At 36.5% G+C, this 22484-nt stretch overlaps 1 protein-coding gene across 3 annotated transcripts in view; it reads right to left on the minus strand.

Annotated features, from left to right (window-relative positions):
• Positions 1-22484, minus strand: part of PRKN (parkin RBR E3 ubiquitin protein ligase) — a gene marked incomplete at its 5' end in the record, with an annotated part of 673262 nt that overhangs the window by 641582 nt on the left and 9196 nt on the right. The gene's annotated exons all lie outside the window — the stretch shown is intronic.

A 22484-nucleotide genomic window follows, 5' to 3' on the forward strand; every position in this document is an offset into this window, starting at 1 on the left:
TTATTTGAATTATTGCTAGCACATACACTAATGAAAGTGTGACAAAATGAATTAAAAACATTTTGAAATCAATCTTGTACAATCGACTGATTCCTTTGAAGTGACTTGAAGTTGGACACAGAAGCTACGTTGAAATCTAAATCAATTTATCTTTTGGGGAGATGAAATCTCCCCAAAAGATAAAGATGGTCATTTAAAATTTCCTTGAATAAGACTCCTACAGAAATTACTAATAGCAAAGTACTTGTTTAGCATTCCTTGTTAAAGCACCACCTTCTGTAGCTGAATTCTTTGTTTATTGTTGAAATACATTCAGCATATATTCAAAAAAAAAAACCAACAACAAAAAAAAACAAACAAACTGTCTTCATGTTTTAGGTTGGATTACTTTTTCCACTTAGAGCCTTCACTATCTTAAATGACCTATTATTTCTTTTCGTGATCCCGCTTGTTACATTCAAACTAATTCTTTGTTACTTTTCCAGATGCTTAAGTACGTCTGTGTGTGCAAACTGTGAAACTTAGCCCCAGACACCTGAGGCTGTAATTATGTCTGGCTGCCATATTACTGCAAAAAGGCCACAGATTTAGTAGTTAACATGCAATACATTTTAATACACTAAGATAAAAAGCTTTTAACTATGTGTGCAATGATGACTGATTCGATGTTATATCATGATTCAAAATTGAAAACTTATCAAATAAGAACAATGTTGGTATTTCATTTCTCTATCTATTGTTCAATGCTTGTAATCATCATATCTGGTATTTACTGACCAATAAACCATGAATAAAATTGAACTCTCCTTATGTATGGAGCAAAATTCTATTTCAAATACATAGAGAAAAAGGAACAATAACTCAAAGAACATCACAGTGCTGTCAATTAATGCACTGTATTCTAGGAATCATTTAAAGGATTACCCTAGGCTATTTAATTAGTCCATTAATAACTAGTGATTTATCTGTTATAAATTGATTTCTCCCCTCCACACTTAACTGATCTTGCCATTGATCTGTCATTCTGCCCTCAAATGATTTCAAATTAAGTTTTCACCTCTTAGGAGCCCTAGTACAGAATTTCAAGACTCTTAAACTAACAAAAGTGTCCTAGGATTCGCAACACCCAAGTCTCTGAATGAAGGAATACTAGTAACTAGGAAAATATTATACAAAACAAATATGAGATCTGTATCATACCACACAAGCTCTCTTCCTTTGGTGACCATTTTGAACTGTGTAATAAAACAGAAGGCTTTGTTAATTATGGATAGTCTTAAGAGTCTCTGTGCTGCTTTACATGAGTTGCTGTACTTGCTCTACTTACAAGAACACAGTAGTGAGAACATTTTGGGTGGTAAATACTGCCTTATGTTTGCAGTGGTCAGTGAGCAGACAAAACAACCCACCTTCATTGAATACCATAACTACTTTTGTTGGGTTTTTTTTAAGTCTAATATGAACCATCAGGAAAACTGAGCAGGATTTCAGTTCTGTAATGTGCTGGACTACACATCGAGCTGCTGCACACTCTCAAAAGCCACGTATTCAAAGGGAACTGATGGCATTGCTCATTTTATATGGCTTAGTCTGATTGGGGTTTAAGAACAGATTAATTTTCAGATTAAATATATCTTCCTGCTAAAGGGGTAAGGAATCATGTTAAGTTTTGCACGTTAAGTTTAATTAAAACTGGAAAAACAACCAAAAACAATTGAAGTGACACACAGTTGTTTTCACAAACTAATCAAATAAATGTTCCCAATGCTAATTGCTATCAGACACTTAAGACATTGCTTCACTTCTACCTTTATTCAAGAAGCTAAGTAGGATTATTTTAACAGATTTTAATATTTTACTAAGCTTCATCTGTCTCTATTATTTCCCTATTTAATTCACAAAATAGCTGTTACTCTTCCTTCACAATGATATAAGTACTCTAAACCTACCTATATCACCTTCATTTTTAGGTATTAAAGCAGTCATTCACACTCTTTTCAATATTACACACTCTTGCTTTGCAGAAAAATAGTTCAGGATACCTATGCCCAAACTGCAGAAAAGGGATTTTAACTTGCTGGATTTGCTGCTGATCACAAATCAAGCTAATGAAAATCTGAATATTATAATAATTACACATGAACCTTGATTGATACATATAGCATTGCTTAATTTTCCAAGGTTTTCGTATGGAATTCAGAAGCACAAACTACGGGATGCTCCATCCCTCTTTTTAATTGTTTATACCCAACATTTGTTTTCATGGGAATCAAATCATACGTTGGTAAACAACCAACAAATAGTTTATGATATTTGATGTTTCTACACCTCTCCCAATTTCTCCTGAATGTCACTGCCTTTTTTTTTCTCTTTACTTAACTGCCTGGTGCCACTTCTTACACAGAACAGGTCCCCCAGTCAATGCTTTCTTCATCTATAGATGCCTTCAACATGTAATTAGATAAATAAAAGTAAAAATTGCTATCAATGCTTAGTACATAAAAGTGTAGCTTCAAACTTTGGCTCAGAAAAACCCTAAACCACAGAGAAAGACTGAGGAATAATTTATCCCTGAACATCTGTCTTGCTCATAAGTCCTTCCAAAATGATGTGCAGCTGCAGGCTGTCCTGAAATAAGGAAACTTTCTTAGAAAGGGGCATTGGAGCAGGATTGATAACATAACTATAGCTGATTAAGACCCAAAAACAGGGACTAGAATGGGACATTGGGAAGAATGGCCTCAAAATCTTCACTGACTTCTTAAGGCTCTGTCAAACTTAACTAGATACAGTACGTTGGAAAACGTGGCTGGTGTTACACTCGTCAAATATTTTCTCCTCTCATACCAAAACTCCAGACTATGGATACAAAACCCTTTCTGAAATTCTGCAAATTAGAGGACATGTCTCTAAATTGCTCTGAGAGAATTTAAAGTAGCTGTTAGCAATTTAGTAAATAAGCTTGATCAATTTATCAAAGAAAATTACTACTCTAACATAGAAGAATAGAGGATCTTTCCATCAGTGCCATTACTTTCTGCATTTTTATCATATAACTTATTTCCACTTGTAAATAAAAAGGCAAAATGAGCAACAGACAGTATGTTTGCAGTGTATTGCAACATGCTGGAATCATTAAAAAAACCAAACAGATGGAAATGGCTTTAAAAGTATTAATATCACATTTAAAAGGACAACAACAACAATGTTCAAATATCGGTTCAGCAAAACCTGTGGTGGCAGAATGAAACTTAGTCAGCCCTATCTTCTCAGCGCACATTTTAGCCATGCTTAATAATCTGCCTTGAACTGCAAGGAATTAAACAATCTACAAAGATCAGCAGAAGTATGCTCTGTCTCCTAAGTCACTGCATCAAGAAATAATGCTTCAGTGGAAAGATTTCCCAATGCTCTTCCAAAAGCTTTATCAATTCCCACAAGTAGCCTGTAAAAGTTGTCTTCTACTGTCCATACTGAAACTCATGACCTGAATTTCCAGGTCACCTTTATCAGACAGCAACAGTGAAACCAATTTTACTGACAGTGTTGTTGAAGATCTATAGACCAAGACAATTATTCAAAATAAAACTTATATTGAAGTCCTCATATAAAAACATTTTCAACATTTGCTTTCAGTTTTAATAAGTTATGATTAATTTACAGTTACTTTTTTGCCCTATGCAATTAAACTACTTCCAAGTAGAACAATGTGATCACTTAGGAATTTATGTTAAAATCAGGAGTTAAAATCATCTATCAACGCACAGTGACTCCACTCCAAAAAGTTACATTGGTATTTACAATAACCTAATAAATTAGTATTTTGCAAATATAGTTCTAACTGCTCAGGATAGTTCAGAGCTCTTAAAATCTTTTTTCCTCCACTTTATTTATACTCCTAAATCTGTCTTACATTACTTTCTATACATTATAGTGAGACTGTCAAAAATCAAATCCCAGCATTAAATTATGTGATATACATTCTTGTATAAGTTCTTTTTCTTAATAAGTTAGAAAATAATTGGCAACTGTGCTATAAATTGAAGTACTTGATCTCTGAAAAAATCTGCACATCCCAATTTAATGCCTGTTAGATGAAGCATCCACATTTCATAAGCAACTACACATGTGGGTTACATTACAGCACTAACATACACCAAGTGCAGTAGGTTTCTGAAGAGAGCTGTGCAGGTGCAATTCAGGTGTACAAGGGAGGTGAGATGAGCACTGGCTGAGAGAACAACTGCTGGAGCAAAGAAGTAAATCCCCACAGAAGTAGCAAGAGAGTCTGAGGATCACAAGACAAAAGATTAGAGAAAGAGGATCCACAGAGAATGGCATTACAGGGTCATCGAATACTGTAGAAATTTGTAAGGAGAGAAAGAAAATGTATGTAAGAGGAAGACTTGGCAATGGAAAATATGGCAATGAAGAAGGGGAAAAGAGATATCAGAAATTATTCAAGAATTGGAGGGCGCAGGGAGAAAGGAGCAAATAAGCAAGCAAGCATCCATGCAAACCAAAAGAAAGCAAAAATAAAGAACAAGAAAAGTACTTAAGAAATATCTGAGGGCATGCACTGGCACAAAAAGTAAAGAAAGTAACATTCTATCTACTAACATCTAAGGTCATTAAGAGCTTCAGTTACATAGCTTTAAACATATCTCTGCTTAGTGTGAGTACAGGTAGATGGCAATCCCAGAAGTTCTTGTCTGCTGTACCAGAAATGCTTCTGTCCTACAGCACAATCAATAAAAATCAATTGCCTGATAATTGCTTTGCATCAAATTAAATTATGGAGGGGTACATAGCTCAGAGGGTTGGAAACGAGATGCGGAGCCTTTCACCTCTGGGTCACAGCTACAAACACAATGCAAGTCAATAATGACTAAGAGTTGTTACTTTTGTGTTAGTAAAACACCTGATTTTAAGCTCTACTAAACCACACCTTTGCTGCTTTATAACCTCAGAACTTTGTTTTGCCAATCTTTGAACAAAGCTTGATGAAGCTCCCAATATCTCTCATGTGACCTTTTGTGCTGCCTGTGATGATAATCGACATAATACCTTATTCTTTCAATAGATTACAACCCAAACCCAAACAGTCTGGTTACTTTGGAAACCAGCTTGAAAAATTGAAGATTACAAGTTAGATTTAAAATATTTATCAAGATCCCAAAATCATGTAAAGTATTCCTTCTTTTAGCCAGGATCATAAATACCCAAAAAATAATTTTTGAGCATTTTGGTTCTCACAAAATCCCCAACCCTAAAATAGAAACCAAACCAAGACAATCCAAAACATGTCTAAGCTTTGCATCCCTCTTGAGGTGTTAAAACAAAATGAACATAACACAACTTTCTGAAACATTAGCTGATGTTACATGGAAGATAGCGGGCTTTACTGTGAAAGTAAAGCCTGGACAGTACCTGTGATACTGTTGACACCTAAACCTGGAAACACAGGCATCCTTGAAGCCATTCATCTGGTAGTGGCACTCTGATTTTTACTAAAATGCATCCTGTTTTCCAAAATCTATGTTTTTTCAATTACATACAGGAAATTATTTCTATTACTATTTACTTATGCATTTTAGACTTTAGATTCAACTTCATTTCTAATTTAAGCTTCAGCAGTCAAATACTTTTAAGTCAGTTCTTATCAGCTCTGTGATATTTATGACTTTCTCTAGCATAATTAGCAGATTGATGTGGACAGCCACATGCAGATGAATTTGCTGCAGGAATTAGAAGACTACGACTGAATTTACATGTTCAGGAGTTCCACAGAGAACATGAATTCTTTTTCCCTGCAATCTTATTTTTAAAATTTATTGTTCTAAGAATTGGACAGCAATTAAATATCTTTACAAAGGTCATGGTAATTGGAGCAGGGGTGGGGGAGGAGATTCCATTTGCCAAAAGAAAAAAAAAAGAAGAAAATAATTTTTTTGGGTTTATTTCCCTTTTTCTTCCTATATCCTGGCAGTAAAGAATGCACACCACCTCCTCTGTGGTCAGTCAGGCACTTTGTTAAACAATAAACCAAAGAAACACACCAGTATTTAAAATATTCTTCAGTTAGTATTTATACGAGTATACCAAATATCTGTTTACTAGAAAGTAAAGCAGCATTCTTAGTATTTTCAGTGAGGCAGACAAGTTATAAATAAAGGACCTCTTTATAAAAGACAGTCTATCTGTAGCTTCATGCTACAAAAACTCTGGTTTATATGCCATATCTATTTATGGAACTGATACTCTCCCTACACTGCAGGGGAAGATTGTCTTTTGGTTAGGACATGAGGAACTGAGATAATTAAAAAGGAAAAAAAGTTGTCAATTTTTTCTCAAAATGACCATCAGAGTCTCAGTGCAGTTTATGTAGCACACTTGTAAGCCCTTTAAAACAGTGCAGCCCGTCGTGGGGGTAAAGAAGCAGCAACATCACAAGCAAGTACATTCCAGCACAAATCACACCATAAGGAGCATCACTCTTTATTCAAGAATGTACAACCCTCACAGCTCAATTTAAGAAGGACTGTGCAAAACTGTGCTAGCAGCACAATGATATTTACTTTACTTCAGTTAGAGGAAACACAAGAACACTCCTTTTATACAATGGTGTAGTTATCAGAGCACTCACCTGACTGCTGATTTCCAGGCCATGGTCATCCTGAAGTCACAACTTCTTTCTAGGAAAAAGCTCTAAGCAATAAAGAGGACCAGAAAGAGGGTTCTTCCACTCTCACCACAGTGTGCACAGAGGGATCAGAGCCTACCACTTACACCAGCCTTGGCACTTAAAAGAAGCTGTATCTAACACCTCATGAATCTGGTACAGCTACAAAACATCCCAGCTTCAGCTGTAGGATGAATGTATCCCAAGCTTTCCTGTCCTAGCTTGGGATACATTTACACAAACAGAGAACTGTCCTTGCAAACAGTATCTGTGGCTCTCGTTTTGTGCTTTCCCACCACCCACAGAGCCCGTGTGAAAGGTTCCTGTCACACGTGTGTTTTGAATTTAAACTGACGCTAACTAAGTGAAGCAGCTGTGTTCAGGCCCCAACCAAGAAGCCTACTTATTCCAGGAACTTAGGAAGAGGTAAGATACCTTCAAAAATGCATCTAACTTATGATCTACCTACTCCATGTAGAATTTCCTATGGATAGTAAGGGGCTGTACATATTGGAAAATACAAGTACTGGATAATATTTTCCAATCTTAAGTCTTTATCATTGCCACAAAAAACAATGCTATTATTCTATAATGCAGCTTCATCATAAGTAATCTTCAGAAATAAATACTGCTATATGAATCTTGATCTGAAAACTTGAATAAAATATGTTGCAACTTATACTACTATGAAAAATATTGGTCTGATTTCTCAATATACTTGAAAGCTTAATTGTTTACACTTCGTTTACTACACAGTTTTTCCTCTAGCAGAGTAACCACTGAAATAATTTTTCAGCAATCTTTGAAACAATTTGTCATGATTTTTAAATATACTTTTTATTGGCATAAACCAGTTTGATTTTGGCTTGATTTATAATGAATAATTTTTCTAGTGCAGCCCTTAAAAAGCTGTTTCCACTCATGGGTACACTGAAAAGAACCAAAAACTTACACATAAAAAGTAATGTACCACCATAATTTGAAAATATTCACCTCATTCACATTCACCTGCCTCCACTAAAAGATTTATAACACGTCTAAACTAGAAATTGATGAATTCATCAGTGTCTGGGACATTTTGATCATAATCAATAATATAATTTTACCCCTTAAATGGGTTTTCAATTAAAGTACATTTTTTCAAAGTACTTTTATTTTTGTCATAAAAATAGTTTCCCTGCAGACTATCAGCATTAACTCGTTTCAGACCAGGTGCTGTGTTATAAAGGACAATAACCTGCACAGCCAAACAGTAATAATACTATACTTAATGAAAGAAATATAAAATTTATTGTGCTGTTTCACAGGTTAAATATTACAAAGTAAAACATTTCTTAGATAAGTAAGTACAAGTGTAAAGAACAAACACTGTTACACACAAGTTTAGAAGTTTGTTATCCAACAATGAAGAATCTAAAGACAGCAAGAGAATACCAGTGTTAGGAATTCAGGCTGCTTGGCTCCCACAAATTCACTTTTGAACTTTCTCTTGGCTTTCGAGAAAACTCAGGACAAGACAACCCAGTAGCTTCCACAGAAAGTTAGCTGCAGAAAACTTCTTGGATGGAAGAGTCTGCCAGGAGCAGCAGAAATGGAGCAGACCCTCACCAGTCTCTCATCAGATGATATTAAATGACACTATCACAACTTCCTTTAAGTTTTATTTCTCTGGAAGCTGGCGCTTACTAGGCTAGGGACTTGCTGTAGGGAGCTAAAGTAGCGAATGGTTTAAAGGAAAACTTATTTTTAATGCTATACACAACAAGACCTTTTAGATACAAGAAATAGAAACAAAATTTAATAGTGTGGAATAAGACGAATGAGCAAATATATATGAAATCATGCTAAACCAGAGGGGTTTGTGGTCCATTGAACAAATACTCCTTCTGTAGAAAGTGAATTAAATCAAGTGGTGTGATCTGATTATCTTCAAGGATTATTTGTTATGGGCACACCACTGGTTCAGGTAGGAACAGACTGTTACCCTTCAACTAAGTGGCAGTTATTGATTTTTGCTGGCACAGCCTCATTGTTACATGGCTTCACTGTTACGGAGAGGCTGCTGGCTCAATGTCTGTCAGTCTGGAAATACAAGTAGCCCTTCCTTAGGAAAGATAAAGGGAGGTAATTTCAGGGTCTTTCATCTTTTACAGGGCTCTACTGCTCAGAAGCCAGAAAGTGTATTTTCTTTGTCTATGGCAATTAACTAAATCTTGAACTTCACACAATTTTTATGGATAGATAATATGTATACTCAGAAATAGGGAGAAAATTTCTAGCAGTACTGTTAGCAATGGAAATACAACTTCACCCAGACCTATGATCCTGTACCAGGACAGAGCCCTCAGAGCAAGGAGAGGGCGCTTACGGGAGATCACAGAGAACTCTCTGAAACCCTTTGAGTTTTGGTGCCACTTCTGAGAACTTTCTTAATTGAACGGAAAAACAATTGCAGAGAATTTGAAAAGAAACAAAAAAGGGTGCTGTAGCTTTAAGAACAGACAAAAGCCTTGCACTTGTTCAGGGAACTGCTTTACATAAATCTTAAAGACCTGTCTGAGAGGCAGTATCCTGGACAGAAATCAGATAGCTATTTCTCAGGCTCAAGTATCCAGCTTGTTTTGAGGCAAATCTCAAGACAAATACACCAAGAGCTATAAATCAGAAAACTATACCAGATGCAAGCAAAAATGAGGCTACAGAAGCTGAGGAACAAGCACATGATCCCACTGCTCTTTCCACTGTTTTGTCAAAAAATGTTTGCTAGTTTCACAATCCTCCACACAATTTGAAAACTGAAAGTTACAATTGGTAGGAAGTCTTGGAAATTTCACTCCAGGCTTTCGGGTGGGAGGAAACTGTAGCTTAGAATCAATCAGCTTCTGTTTGTTTATATTTGGAAGCTGGTCTTGAAAAGCTTTTTTACACAGGAAATTCCTCTTCCCACGGTAAACAGCCAAATAGGTATGAATACAGTCATAAATTATCATTGCAGAACAGCAAGCACACAAATGTTGATCAATTAAAATAGAGTGAAATCTTGTTTTATGTATGTCCTGGGTTGCAGTGTAAGATGTACACAAGTATTTATTCTATCACCATCTTCATGAGCTGTTGAAACCAGGTGGGGCAGTGTCTTCCCAGGCCCCTGCCTTTGGGGTGTCTTCTGTTAATGGCCCATCAATGCCTTGCCCATGACTCACAGGTAACTCCCTCCAGGAGTTATCTCTGTTTAATGGGCCATCAAGGACCCACTTCACACTCATCATCCCATTGTGAGATGCTCCACCCAGGGGGAGGAGCCAAGCATTCTCACCTGGATATAATCTGGGATTTGGGACAGTGCAAGCAGCCCTTACCCACTGGATTCCCAGAGGAGCAGAGCTACCAGACCTTTCTACAGGATCACTGCTTCAGGAAGAGCACCTCACCTGGACTGCTTCCACCATCCTGCTCAGGTTGTATTCTGACTCTGTCAGTGGTCCTTTGTGTTATTGCATTTATTTTATTTTATTTTTACATTTTTACCTTTTTTCTTATTAAATTATATTTCTGACTTGGAGCCTCTCACTCGTTTTGCTTTCAAGCCACAACAATGTTCTCATCAGTGGAGCAGGTTAATTTCTGGGGTTCACCATTCTGAATACCCTCCCCATCATCACTTTACACATCCACCTAGGCTCTTTGGTACCATGCATTTAAGTCCCAGCTGGGAGATCCAAATGTGCAATGACATCCGAGTGAGTTGGTGAGGCTCAGTGAATGTGGCACAGGAGTCAGGCTGCTCGGAAAGCAGTGACAGCAGATGCCCTCAAGGGGTGTATCCAGGACTGCCACCCCGGGAACACACTCTGCAGTCAAGGAGAAAAGCTGACAGGCAGCAGCCATAGCTTCAGCTGTTTCCTTCCCATCTCTCCCAGCAGGTGTCACTACGATGTAGCATTGCTATTAAATCTTAAAGTAACAAACATTAAAGTAGCGGGCTCCTTTTCCCCCCAACTGGCAAAGTACCGCTGTAGACTAATTATACAAAACCTGAATAGTCCGCAAAAATTAGCTTTGTGATGAGAGGGTGGGGAAAACTGTTAGCTGTGTATCATTTCCACTTCCATACAGCTGATTTTTGTCTTATAAATTGTTATACCTCTGACAGAGATGTCTTTAATGAAGTGGTTAATTTAATGCAACGCTCAGCATTCTCTTCTTAACAGTAACGTACACAGATGGCTGTATTCCAAACTCCATTCATCTATTTCAAATTGTTATAAAATGGCTGTTGAATTCTATTCTTTGGAGAGATAAAATATATTTGTAATAAACAACAAAATTTTCTAGCAGCTGGTTCTGAAAATTCAGAAAAAAACCAAACCAGCACCACAAGGGAAAAAGGGATTTCCAAAGCAGTCTCCATGCAGACTCTGACTGTCCTACCACCCAGCGATCCTGCAGGCATTCAGACACCTCACCGTAATGTCTTAAAAATCAATAGCAATTTATTCCCTCTTTGGACCCCAAGCAACAAAAGTAAATAATACTGTCACCTGCGGTCTGCCTTCAGAACACGGTCACAAAACAGTCTTGCTACTATACCACAACCCTCCAGGGCTCTTTATCTATGCTGGCTTTGCAGATTGTATTGGCTTTCACAAGGGAGAAACACACAAGACAGCAACACAAACGGGTCAAGTTCCTGTACTCCGACCACCCAGGCTGCTGAGCTGGAATTAAGAAAAAGGTTTGTCTTATTTCAGTTTCAACTACATTAATTATTTTTTAAAGGGAAAAAGAAAAGGAAAAAAAAGAGAAACCGAAAGCAGAAAAAGGAATATTAGAATTATGTTTTCTCATGGAATAAGAGGGAAATCCCAGAGGAAAAAGGAACTTCAAACATTTGCATCACTTAAAGGTACTTCCTAAATTAATTTCTTAAAAATTGGAGGCTTTGAAATTCACATTCCTTACAATGCTACTGAACATACGTCAGAATATTCAAAGTGATCCAGAATATTGACAGATTGTTTTCAAAATCATCATAATTATCATAATTTGTAACCAATATTAAGGAATCAATTACCATCTCATTATAAGACAACCAGTTTCTTTTAACTGCTCACAGCATATCATCATCACAGGGACCCTACAAAATTTCAAACACATGACATGAAGATATGCTCACTTAACTTCTAGTGACCCCGTGTATGTATGTACAATGGACTCTTGTCTTTCCAAGGAACATTATTTAAATATGCTTGTGTCTTTGCATATTAAATTGTCTTCATTGCTGCATGGTATGTAAAGCCTATAGGGCATAGAAATTCTTGCAATCACCACCAATTCTATTTTTTCTTAGAAATACTGATTGTTGTGGGTTTATATATAAGTAGTTCAGGATGCATCACTAACTCATACAGGCAACACATCCTTGATTTAAAGCAGTCCATCCTTTCTTTCATGGCTGTTTACATCAATAAGCACAAAGCCAGGGCATGGTCTGAATGCATGCAGGAAGTGGAGGTTAAGAGAAAAAAATTGAAGTTCTATTCCCATTTTCAACATGGACAGTAATTCCACAAAGTAATTTCCCACTATAAAATTATAAAATGCCAAAACTTAAAAGCACAATACAAATACATGTATTTAACAAGTCTCATAATAACTCTCATTACAAGCCAGGTCAGAATTGTCATTTCTTTCAACAGGGAAAAATCAGTAAAAAAGTAGAAAATTCCAAAAGATTTTAGGTTAATATCTTAGGTGAAAGAAAAATCTGTGTGGCTTTTACATGACCACGTGAGAAGAAATGAGGAAATATAAACACTGGTTATTTATGCAAGATATAAACAATTGTCTAATCACAGGCATTCTGAGCCAATGCTACAAGGAACTCTGGTAAAACATTAGAAGATTAATGTATAAATTATTTTAGAAATTATGTGCAAAGTGCAGAAAATGCAATAGCCACTAATGTCAAAGAAAAGCAACAAAATAAATGGAATTTTTATTGAGTCATAAACTCAATTAAAAGGGAAAAAGGCTACAAAGATTTAATTAATTCCCTCTACTATAAGCCACAGCCACAATGAATGAAAAGTCTACTACTGTAAGAACCAAAGTTAGAGTAAAGCAGAGACTGCCTCAACAATCGATTATTATTCAATTATTTCATTAAAAACTGTAGAACATTTTAATGAATATTTAATAAGCACATCACTATCTAAAGTCAGAGTGCTAGCATGGTTGGATACTCATTCAATCCTATGCAGGATCTTACTAGCCCATTATTAAAAAAAACCCTTACAGGTTAAAAAGATATTTTTATCTTTAACTTTACAAGAGCTAAACAGCATATGACTCAATAAAGCAACAGTAAAAATCAGGATCACTTCTCTACTGTTGCAATTGTATCTCCCATGAAGAGCATTTAATTTAGTCTACTATTTACTCATTTTACATTTGCAATTCTCTGCAGGTATCTGGAAATCCAGTGCTAACTACAACTAATACTGGGAACATAAAACAGAAATTTCTGAAACAGGCTTAAATAATTCCAGAAATTCTTCTGGCTCTGAAGCATCTTCATCAGAAGCATCAGAAAAGGTCTGACAAGTGACACAGGTTTCTGTTGTGTTTACAGGAACAGCTCCTAGCTTGCCTCAGAAGCAGAGAACCAGTCAAGGGAGGTGATTCTCCCCATCTGCTCCACTCTGATGAGATCCCTCCTGGAGTACTGCATCCAGTTTCTGGGGTTTCCAACATTGGAAGAATATGACCTCCTGGAGCAAGTCCAGAAGACAGCCATGAAGATGATTAAGGGGCTGGAGCACCTCTCCCAGGAGGACAGGCTGAGAGAGTTGGGAATGTTCAGACTGGAAAAGAGAAGGCTCCGGGGAGACTTTACAGCACCTTCCATTACCTAAAAGGGGCCTACAAGAGAGATGGAGCATCACTTTTTACAAGGATGTGTAGTGACAGGACAAGGAGGAATAGCTTTAAACTAAAAGAGGACAGAGTTAGATTAGGCTTTAGGGAGAAATCCTTCACTATGCCAGCAGCAAGGCACAGGAACACATTGCCCAGTTCAAGAAGCTAAAACTCACCGCAACGAGAACAAAAGGGAAAATATGAACATCTGAATCAGCTCAGCACTGAGGGAGATAAGTGAGAGTACTGGCATGTGAAAGGTGCTGGAAGAGATGATTTGTTTTGCCTACCCATTTGAACAAATCAGCTATATTGTGAAACTGCAAACTGAGTTGCAGACTAAATAACATAACATGAAAGCTCAGTCACTCTAATACATTAACTACTGGCACTGCTTAATAAAATTAGATATTTCGTTGACTTTATGAAAAAAAGTTTAAGTTAACATGCACAAACTAACTTTGAGTAAAAAACTAGAGAGATATTTAAAAATTTTGCTAATATCACAGTGAAAGCGATACATCAGCCATCATGTGTTATAAACTGTTAACTACAGGTCTGCCAGTCTCACTTCAGTGCCTGGTAAAGTTATAGATACTGAAGGTATTGACAAATATCTGGAGGCCAATGGAGTCACTGGTCACAACCAGCATTGCTTCACGAGAGGAAAGTCCTGCTTATCAGACCTGATTTCCTTTTATGATCGCACATAGCTGATCAGAGGAATCCAGTCAATGTAGTCTTTTTTATCTCAGTAAAGCTTTTGATATTGTTGCTCACAGGATCTTTCTGGACAAAATGTCCAATACACAGCTGGATAAACACGTCATGGGATGGGTGAACAACTGGCTCACGGGTCAGGCACAAAGGGTTACAGTGAATGGGGTGACATCAGACTGGGGACCTGTCACTAGGGGGTTCCACAGGGCACCATCCTCGGGTGTGTGCCCCTCAACATGGTCATAAATGACTTGGGCACAGGACTGGAAGGGAAACAGAGCAAGTTCACAGAGGATACAAAACTGGGAGGAGCTGTTGAGTCCTTTGAGGGGAGGGAGACCCTGCAGAGAGACCTTGGCAAATCAGAGAGCTGGGCAATCACCAACTGTATGAAATTCAGCAAAGTTGAACAAGGTACCAGATTCTGCACTGGGGCAGCTACCCCTGGATGTATGGACAGGCTGGGGAATGAGATGCTGGAGAGCAGTACCACAGAAAGGGACCTTGGGATCCTGGTTGATGACAAGCTAAACAAGAGTCAGCAGTGCCCTGGCAGCCAGGAGGCCAACCCTGTCCTGAGGGCATCAGGCACAGCATGGCCAGCTGGGCAAGAGAGGGGATTGTCCTGCTCTGCTCTGCACTGGGGCAGCCTCACCTCCAGTGCTGGGGGAAGTGTTGGGTAACACAATGTAAAAAAAGACCTTAGCTCTAAGAGAGTGTCCAGAGAAGAGCAACAAGGATGATGAAGGGCCTTGAAGGGGCAGCTGTATGAGGAGCAGCTGAAGTCACTTGGTCTGTTCAGCCTGGAGGAGACTGAGGGGAGACCTCACTGCAGTTACAATTTCCTTGTGAGGGAAGAGGAGGGGCAGGCACTGATCTCTTCTCTCACTGGTGACCAGTGACAGGACCCGAGGGGATGACCTGCAGTTGTGTTAGGGAGGTTTAGGTTGGATATTAGGAAAAGGTTCTTCACCCAGAGGGTGTTTGGGCACTGGCACAGGCTCCCCAGGGAAGTGGTCGCAGCACCAGCCTGACACAGCTCAAGAAGGGTTTGGACAATGCTCTTGGGCAAATGGAGTTGGACCTGATGATCCCCATAATTTATGATATATAGATAGATACACTCACACACACACATGCACGTGTGTGTATTTCTAATAATTAACTATCATCCTCTCTCCAAAATGCTTGGAGAAAGGTTAACACAGGATCTTTGCTGAGATAAGTGTTCTCACTTCACTTGTATTCAGACAGGAATTTCTGTCATCATACGGCAGGTGAGCCTTAGCCTAAAATTTACAACCTTCTGTTTATAAGGAACTAGAGTTAACAAAGAAATTTACTAAGTTTGCAATGGATTGAGCCCTTCCCTTCTAAAAACATCTCTACAAATTGTTTCAACTACTAAGAGCTACCCAAACAAACTAAGAATTAAGAAAGTGAACCATTTTAATCACTACTTAGCCAATACTGTCAATAAGGTTACTGCTAATGCAGCCATTTTTCTTTAGGATGTAAATAGAAATTCTTAAGTAGATAACATCTCTTACATAACTAGTTTTGACTGCTTATCAGTTTACACCAAATAAATATTTGCAATCTAAACACAAAAACTTTTAGAAGACATTACTTTGCACTTTCATTAAAAAGTGAAATTGACTGGATAGGACAGCACGCTTGCTTCCAGGCTTTTCCATATTTTTTCTTAAAATCTTGCTACATGAATTTGCCTCCAAACGTGAGCTTAGCAGAACAGAAATGCACAAGAGCAAATCACATAACTGGGAAGCCCAAAAATAAAGGACTAAATTAGCAAGAGAAGGCATCATTTTATCAGAAATTTGAGCACTCAATGAGATTTTTAAAAATGCAATACATTTTAAAAGCTCTAGATTTTTTTATAATCCTACAAGTATGTTAACTAGCATAACTTATAAGTTTGAGGAAACATTAGTTTGAAGGCTAATACTCCAAAACCAAGACTCACCAACTGAGGTTCCCTCAGCAAGGTGCAATGGACACAGAGAAACCAAAATTCTCTGCTTGTACTTTTGATACTGTTTTGGTGTTTATCCTTTTGAAAAGCACTTCAGACATCATTATGCACTTCTTAGAGTTTAAAACTACTTTTCTCTGAAGTTTGACACACATCTCCATAATTATTCCAGCAACAATCTGAGTTAAACCAGAATTCTTACAGTAGGGAAAATTTTTTTTATTCTCCAAATTTAAAGAAACAAAATGTACCATCAAATCCAGCTACTTATGCCTCTCTTTACACGACACTAAAATGATGCTTACAGGACAGATGTAGTTTTGTGGCTTATGGCTGAGTATAAGCAGGCTGCATATTGTAAGCAAGCTGTGTAGGACAGTTCATTATTTAGATTGCCTCTTGTCTCCTATTGAACGACCTTGATTCAATTCCTTTTCTGTTTTTGGGGTTTTAAATACACAGAAGGAAATATTCCAATAAGGAAATATTAAAAGAAAATAAAGCCAATTTCAAGGAGTGATGGAATGATTAGGGAAACGTTCCAGTACCATGCTGTTCATCATCAAAGACAAGATCATATACTCCAATTTCAAATCAGATTTCAATAGGACACAACAAGGTAGGCACAGTCTGAGATACTTAATAAGAAGAAATTACAGTGGCACATTGAATGTAAACTGAACGAGACAGAAGCTCTGCAGAAACAAACTAAAATTTATTCTAAGTCTGTCTTATTATTATAATAGAATAAACAAATATTAATGTATCCATATTTTTAAAAATAGCTTGTCCTTCCCTTATTCACCATCATACATACTTAAAAAGCAAGTAAGTGTTTAAGTGATCCAGATTCTCATCAAAAAGGTTAGTAATGAACTCATTTACAATTAGAGACATTCTTACTACTCTTACAACTTAAATAAGGAAATCTGACTAAAGATCTTTACCTACATGCACCATGCTACCTTAAGAAAAAAGTGTCATTGGTTGTAATACCTTCTGCAGCTCACATCCACTTACATATTTGGCACTGCACATTCAATTTAATTTTCTAGATTTGTTCTCATCAGGGTGTGGAGATGCTCCAATCAATTCCAAATTAATAAATTCTGTTTCAAATAAGCAGGCTATATTTTACCAATATATTATGAAGGCTAACCCAGACTGATTTTATTTGCTGAAGTACATGAATGTTTTTGACCTCACTATCTTGATTTCTCTAGGACCTTTCTCTGAGGCTGTAACAGATTTGTTTCAGCAATGAGACAAAGGTACAATCTAATTCACTTTCCAGATTGTGAACACAACTGTTCAAAGCACACATATTCTTTCCTTGCAACAATATACATTTTAGAAACACTTTTTTTAGTAGAAACCTATGATTTGATATGAACAGTGTTGGTTTTTTTTAATGAAATTAAAATTTGCCTTTGAACATTGCTATTTTACAAACTTATTCAATTAAAACAACATTAACCTATAAAAATAATGCCTAATTATAATGTTTGCTTTTAATATAGTCTTATACCAAATGTTACAGCAACTAAGAAGTTTCAGCATTTTTCACCTCTTTGAAAATCTGAAAGCAGTTTATATTTGTTTAGTTACAGCATTTCCCCTTGCTGAAATCAATACAACTACTCAAGAAAAGCACACAAGTACATCAACCTGTTAGCTGGATTTGAAAGAATATAATTTTATAGTCCTAAATTATTTTCAGCGTGTTGGCATAAAGAAATTAACATACCTAATTTTGCAGCTCTTCTCAAATCTATTGACTATGAAACACATACTCACATGTGATTCATAGTCACAAAAGAAATCTGCCATCCTGAACCCAAAGGAAACCATATAATGAAAAGAGCTATGAAAAAATAAATACCTAAATGTCTTAAAATAATAGTTATTGAAGAAGAAACAAAATTCCCAATCCAAAGAATTCTTCAGCTGGACAATTCCATCTCTCCTGCCATCATCGCAAATACTTTTAAGATACTGAACAAAGGCAGGGGTGTTGAGCTATTCCAGCCCATCTCTGTGCTCATCTTTGGCCAGAAGGTCCCTGCCTACTTAGAATCTGGGCAACAGGGATGAGTATGTGCCAGCTTTACACTGTATTTCAGTGTAACATATTACCTACAAACCCACTGAAATCTTAGACTCTGAACTTCGAAAGGATCTAAACAGCTGAAGCTTAAGTAACACAGTTTTCTGCTGTAACTAGGAAAGATACACGACCTAAACAACTCAAACTAAGCCAAACAACACCTACAAAAAAAGTAAATGTACACGTTAAAAATACAAAAGTGGAGTTGTATAGAAATAGGTAATGTACCTGAAAGTTCATATATCTTTACTGAAAGAAAATTTTAGTACAATGAAAAGAAAATCCTAAAAAGTGCCCAAAAGGGAAAACAGTAAGGTACTCCACTAACACACAGCACACACTCATTTTTCTTAAATGAGTGATTTTCCTGTTTGAAATGCTGTTGATTTATATGTTAGAATTTTCAGCGCATTTGTAAACGGAGGAGTAATGTGAAAAAACTGAATGTAGTTTTTGAGACCTAGAAGCTGTAATATACTGTAAAAAAAGACAGAATAGAAATCCCAGCAAGGCTAAATATATTATAAAATAACTGCTCACTCTGTAAGAAATGTACCTGTTTCTAACATATGTATAAACTACAACATATTACCAACATTTAAGTAGCTTAAGAGGAAGCTTAAGTTTTTGCTTGGAAAATCACAATTTGATTAACATTAATGTAAGAATGATAGCTTACAGTCAAGAGCCATTGTAAGTGACATAAACTAATGCACACAACGTGAAACATTCAGCATCTTATGAGAAAACTAAACAGATTTTAGAAAAATAACCTGCACTGCTATGATGGTTACTGCCCAGTACAAACTCTACTGCAGGTGAGGCAGCATACACTAAGAGGTAGACAGTGCTGAACACACAAACCCTTTAATTATACTTTTTGGTGACCAGGCAAATTAAAGTTGGATATTAAAGACCATTGTGCTTTTAAGTTAAGCAGTTAAGTGACAAACCATTTTTAAAAAATCATTGAAAAATATGGAAATATTGCTAAATATTAATAAAGGTATGAAAAATCTCATTTAAAACAGTCATTTCAAAAGTAATACTCTAGAGATAAAAATTCATTATTAAGTCTTTAAAACAGCAACAAATTTTGTGCATTTCACCAATTCTACAATTCTTCAAATTCTTCATGTGCTTACAGTTTTTGGTTGGTTGATCTACTGTTAAGACATTAGTGGTTTTTAAAAATAATTAAGGGCTAAACACTGATGCACAGAATGATGCATTCCCAAGTCACCTTTTTCCCCCTTTGGCGTTAACAAGCAGGAATATGCATTTGATGCTTTCAGTGCCTAGATCAGGTGAACTGCAAGGTTTTACAGAGTACATTACTCCAACTCCTTGAGGGGCTATAAAATCACATTAAACTTGGCTTGTTATTAATAATTCATGGCGACTTCCTTAGTTCACTACAGGGGCATCACTCTTAGGGCATCATTCTTTTTGAAATGACTTAACAGGGAGAGTCAGATAAACAGTGTTACCATCAAAATGAGAAGCCACCTACCATGAACCCAGGGAGTCTAAAAGTCCTGAAGAATTTAAATCCTTACAATTTTCAGGCTAAATCCAGAATTCTACATTCCTTTCTAAAAGTTGATATTAATTTAAGAGGTAACTAAAACCAACATCTATCTAATGAAATTTGGTTTATCTGCAGATTTGAAGTGTCACATTTCCACACATTTAGCTATACAGCATAAGAGCTGTTTATGCTCTCATCACTCTGAAATAGACCCCTTTAACAAGAATATTTTACTTCAATTAAGGATTAAACTAAGTATATCCCATGAAACATATGTATGATGCAAAAATACTATGATTCTGAATTGGAACACATTTAACTATAGTTTAAAATACCTACTAATAAAGCAGTTACTGTCAACACCAATTATAATACATTAAGACTGCAAAACTTCATTCTTCATGGTCACATAACAGAAGGTTCTTGCAGAATTATGTCATGTATTAGTAACTTGTGGATTTCAATGCACATGACTAACTACATGGACAGATTCAGGAAAAAAATGACATTAAGATAGGGACTAGGCACTCATTTTGTAGTTTTACTCAATGGAACAAAGTTAGCTTTGATGCATCAGTAAACCACCATGGAAAAATCAGCTTTATCCTTAAAAACTTAATTAATTCTGGCATAGAAAGAAAGCAAGTCCACTTCAAAAGCTTATTCTACTGAGTAAAATAATGCCTTATGCACAAAAAGTTCTAGTTGTATGAAAATTCAAAATCCATCTTTTAGCTTTAAAAGTAACAAGAGAACACAGTTAGTATTTCAACTGCTTTGTAACCCCCCAAGCACATTTTGGTATTAAGAAATAAGGTATTAGTCAGTGGCTTCTTCTAATTTGTAGTCAGCGTCCAACACTGATAAAAGCTTTAAAGGGCAAAGCCTCAGAGGTGCACGCATCACTACTGCACTTTCAAAATACCACGAAGGAAGCTGTCTTTGTGGCTCTATCATCATTCCATACATACATAATCTACATATTTTTAAAGACAAACTTTAGATGAATTGGTCCTGATAATGTTGGGGAAAACAAAGCAGGTCAGGCTTTTGGGTACTGATTCTGTATCATCTACAAGGTAACTATTCCCTGGTGTGTCTCACACACTGCCTGTTCAATAACACAGTAGCCCAGGAAGGTTGTGTTTCCTGACATAAACACCCAGCACAAACAGAATTTTGTTACTGTCTTATGGAGGAAACAGTTGAGAAGCCTTGTCAAAAAGTCACTTGTTTCTTCTAAGATAGTTGATTTTTAAATCCAGCTGGAAACCAATAGAAGTGATCCAAACTCTCCTTCTAAAGAAATCAGCACTGTTTTATTTGACTGTAACATCACTCTTAACAGAGTCTGATTCTTTACTAATAATACACAGCAAGTAGATATGCACAACAGTTTCATGTAGATGAACAAGAAACCCAGATGTTTCTATTTTTTTTCCTAATGCCCCCTTTATACAAATGGCAAAGTAAATGACAAGTCTCCCTGTGCAGAGTCCTTTGTCCTCAAAGGGCTGCAGATTTTAATTCATGTCTAGACCTGAACTAAATTTCAAAAGCTGTATTCATGTGAAATCAACTATCTCATTTTTTTATGTGTTGCAATTGTATCCTAAATTGGTTTATAGCTCACTGTCTGCTTTCCTAGTTCAGGAAACTGATTATATGAAGAGTTCTAAAATAACACATTTAAAATGAAACAGGAATTGATGCTGAATGCCCATTGCACATAGTGTACACAAGGACATCTCAGGTTCTTATCAGAATTACAGCAACAGTTCTACTATTACCCATTGAGAGTATTTATTTTTTTCAATTTTATTTACATTAAAAAGAACTACTGACTTCTTAATGTTGAAAAATTGGGAATGGACAACATATGTTGCAACTGTTGTCACTGACAGATGAAAGCAGAGAAATGCCAGGATTTCCAAAGTGGAAATCCAAAAGTTACTAATATATCACGAGAAACATTTTAAGTCTGTCACCAAATACAATTTATACCATAAACAAGGATTATTAGTAGTATTTGAGTGTTACTTGGCATTTTTAATGTAAAACTCTACACAACTGAGAAGGAAAAAAGAACACCCCAGATGTGTTCATGACATGATTTTAAGAAGCTGGTGTCCCAAAACAGCCTGCTCACTTTAATGCAAGTTACATGACTTTCCATCAGGATATGGAACCCAAAATCTCTGCAAAAGGGAAAGTATATACAAGTTAATACAGCAAATGTTCACTTATTTGATGTAATATTAAAATAACTGAATAGTTTTAAACACAATTTTAAAGTATGTGATGCTTATTTTTAAATGTGGAATTATTTTTGTCTCCATATCTATAACAAAAACTAGAAAATTTAATCCAGAGCCTAATTCAGAGGTGCAATTTCATAACTCCTAAGCAGAGCCACATACACACAGTAAAACCACCTGGTGCTAAGTATATGTGACTCAATAATTCACAGCGACAAAGGGGCACATAAAGTTATAGGCTGAGGGAGCTGAATTTGGACAGCAGAGGT

Source organism: Zosterops lateralis, assembly GCF_965231275.1.
Source record: "Zosterops lateralis genome assembly, chromosome: 3".
Classification (NCBI taxonomy): Eukaryota; Metazoa; Chordata; class Aves; order Passeriformes; family Zosteropidae; genus Zosterops; species Zosterops lateralis.